The sequence below is a fragment of the Glycine soja genome, chromosome 16 (genome assembly GCF_004193775.1).
Source record: "Glycine soja cultivar W05 chromosome 16, ASM419377v2, whole genome shotgun sequence".
NCBI classification, from domain to species: Eukaryota; Viridiplantae; Streptophyta; class Magnoliopsida; order Fabales; family Fabaceae; genus Glycine; species Glycine soja.
The window spans coordinates 9,332,945-9,336,887 of record NC_041017.1 but is presented as its reverse complement, the minus strand read 5'-3'; positions in this window follow the sequence as shown (position 1 = coordinate 9,336,887).

Below are 3,943 nucleotides of genomic sequence, written 5' to 3'. Positions count from 1 at the left end.
GCAATTCCACAACGACCACCATGGCTATAGCGGCCGCCATGGCGCCACCATACGCAACCTGCAACACCACCATTATTTGGTGGCATTTTTTCAAAAATCTGTGACGCCATACCGCCATGACACCGCCATAACCGCTTTTTAATAACACTGGTTTCTAATTCTGTAATTTTTTTATTCTACACATTCCAATGTAAATGTAGGAACCAAGACTAGCTCCTTGTGGCATGCTAGGCTTGGTCATCCAAACTTTCATGTAATGAAGCTTGTTCTTCAACATTGTAATATAATCATTCCTAATAAAAATGTTGAGTTTTGTTTCTCATGTTGTGTTGGAAAATCACAGAGACTTCCTGCTTCATTATCTAGCACTTTTTATAATGCTCCTTTGGAATTGGTGTTTAGTGACCTTTAGGGTCCAATCTCATATTACTTCAACTAATGATTTACTGTACTATGTCACCTTTAATAATGCTTGTTCTAGATTCACTTGGATCTATCTACTTAAAAACAAGTTTGATACGTTCACTGTTTTAAAACTATTCAAAGCTATGGTTGAACTTGAATTTAGTACAAAGATCAAAAGTTTGCAAACTGGCTGGGGAGGGGAATTTAGACCCTTAGCTCCTTATTTAGCCAATCTTGGTATTAACCATAGACTTATCTATCCTCACACTCATCACCAAAATGGTGTGGTGGAGAGGAAGCATAGACACATTATTGAACTAGGACTTACTTTGCTGAACCATGCCTCTCTACCTCTAAAATTCCAGGACTTTGCTTTTACGATTGTTGTTTATAACATAAACAGATTACCTACAACATCTCTTGACTTTCTTGTTCCTTATACTACTCTCTTAAAAAATTCACTTGATTATCAATTTTTAAAACCATTTGGTTGTTCCTATTCTCCCTTTCTCAGACCCTATAATAAACATAAGCTTGATTTCAGGTCTCATGAGTGTCTCTTTTTGGGATACTCAACCTCCCATAGGTTACAAATGTCTCTCCTTCTGGCAGGTTGTTCATTTACAAATATGTCATTTTTAATGAGTTTAGATTTCTTTACACTGAGTTGTTTGAATCCTTAACCATTTATGCATCTACTTCTTCACATGTTTCACTTAATCCCATACCTATTGTTGTTCCTTCACAGGTTTCTTCTTCTATTAATCCTATCAATCATGTTGTTTTTATTAAAGCAAGTCCCATCACTTTTGTTGAACTAAATTTAGTTGCTTCTATTGATGATCAATCATCACCCTCTATTGTTCCTCACTACCCTTGTCCAGTTATGTTTCTATTGATCCACCTTCTTCTTCTAGCCATGTTCAAACCATTGTTCACTCTGCACCTACTGCAAAAACCAGTCCTCAAAATTTTGAAACTACTTCACCACCTAGAATAGTGAATGCTCATCCTATGCAGACTAGGTCAAAGTCTGGTAACTATCAACCTAGACTTCATCCTTCTATACTTACTCATTGTGAACCAAAAGGTGTAAAATAGGCTTTAGCTTATCCTAAGTAGAAGGAAGCCATGCAACAAGAATATTTAGCATTACCTCAAAACTAGACCTGGGATCTGGATCCTCTTCCATCAAATAGAAAAACAATTGGGTGCAAGTGAGTTTTCAGAGTTAAAGAGAATGTTGTTGGGCCTCTTGATAAATATGAAGCTTGTTTAGTGACCAAAGGGTTTCATCAAGTTCAAGGTTTTGATTTTAATGAGACATTTTCTTTTGTCATCAAACCAGTAACTATTAAACTCATTATTTCTCCTGCTTTGAATCATCGTTGGGATTTGTTTCAAATAGATGTTAATAATGCTTTCTTGAATAGACTGCTTGAGGAGTTAGTTTACATGACTCAACCTCTAGGATTCGAGAGCTCTGATTCATCTTTGTTCTGTAAGCTAAATAAAGCTTTGTAGGATCTTAAACAAGCCCCTAGGTAGTGGTTTAAAAGATTGCAATCTACTTTCAAGGATTTTGATTTTGTAGCAAGCAAGTGTGATTCATCCTTGTTTATCAACAAAGCTCAATCTGAAACAATTTATCTTTTGGTTTATGTGTGGATGACATTATAGTTCACCTCAACTAATTCAACATCTCACTGGTCACTGCCAAACTTAACTCCACTTTCTCATTAAAACAACTAGAAAAGCTTGACTATTTTTAGGGTATTGAGGTCAAGACTCTTTCTGATAAATCTTTACTACTTACTCAAAGTAAGTATATCAGAGACCTCTTACAGAAAACTTAAATGGTAGAGGCACAACCCATATCTTCTCCTATGGTTACTAACTATAAATTGTCCAAGTCTGGAGCAGATATCTTTTTTTATCCTACTCTCTATCAGTCTGTAGTGGGGGCTTTGTTGTACACTACAATTATTGGACCTGAAATAAGCTTTACGATCAACAAAGTTTGTCAATTCATCTCTAATCCCTTAGACACTCATTGGGTGGCAGTTAAACGTATTCTAAGGTACCTCAAAGGGTCCATTTCTCATGGTCTTCATCTCAAACCTACAATTTCAGGAAGACCTCTCTCCATTCGAGCTCTCTGTTATGTTGATTGGGTCTTTGATGTTGATGATCATAGATCAACATCACAAGTGGCAATTTATTTGGGCCCTAATTTGGTGTCTTGGTGGTCCATAAAACAAGTTGTGACAAGGTCAAGCACTGGAGCAGAATACCGTAGCTTAACTCAGGCTACACATAAAACTTTATGAATTCAAACACTTCTCACAAAACTGGGAGTTCCTTTCACCGTACCAGTCATTTTTTGTGATATCCAAAGTGTTGTAGCACTAACATATAATCCTGTTCTTTGTACTCAAACCAAGCACATAGAGATTAATGTTTTCTATGTTCGAGAAGGAGTGCTGGCAAAACAACTAATGGTTCATCACATTCCAAACTCAACGTACTTAGCCTCCTCCAAAGCCTCAACCACCTTGAGTTTGCAGGAGGCACGGGAGTATTATAAGAGAGCCGTAGTTATTTGCAGTCTTGGAGTTAAGCCTATTTAAGTCTTAGTGAGTTAGTTCATTAAGATAGTTAGTTAGTGACAACTAATTACAGCTGTATTAACTAACAGCTTTGTATGTATAAACAGTTTTGTACTCTTAAGTTACTTGGGTTAATGAAACTAGTTTCTTTCCTCTTTCTTTTCTGTATCAAAATATCTTCTCTCAAGATTCTATTAAAATTTATGTGAATACCCTTTTTCAATTTTCACATTACGCATTCCAATCGCAAGCGCAATCCTTCCACGCTTGTTTTCTCGCTCTACTCTACAAGTTCAATTTCCCCCAATCGCTTCACTGCCTTTCATCCACCCAATCAACTACACCTACCTCTTAGTACTTTTTCCCAATCTTCCGTCGTTTTTTTTTTTTTGTAAAATTCATATTAAATTTCTCACTTAAATTTGTGGAAATGTGCATTAATTTTGATTTCATCACTAGGGATCGACAAGTGGCTACGTGTGGAAGGTGAAGATAGGTTTTACCGATTTTGATACATGTAACTTTTGGTGCAGATGGTGGCTTTTTTCATTGGCATTAGTATTTGTCAATTGGACCTTTCGTGTATTCCTGAAAAGAAAAAAAAAAAAAAAAAGAAGCAATGCAGAAGTGGGAGAAGACCGGAGAGGACGCACAACGCAGAACATCAAGGTGAAGGTGAACGTGGGAAAGATAGAGAGAGGGGAGAGAAGGATAATTTGGACTTTGCTGTTTATTAGCCATTGGATAAAAAGTTGTCCCGTGGTTTAGTTAGTTCCAAATATTTAGATTGTCTGTCTTGCTCCTCTTGTTTTGGGCTGTCTTCTGACTATTATTTAAAACAAACGCTAGACAATTTTTTTGTGCTGTTCCAATTTTTTTGTGCTGTCTTGTTCCTAGTAAGATCTTATCTACCAAGCAAAGGACAAGAC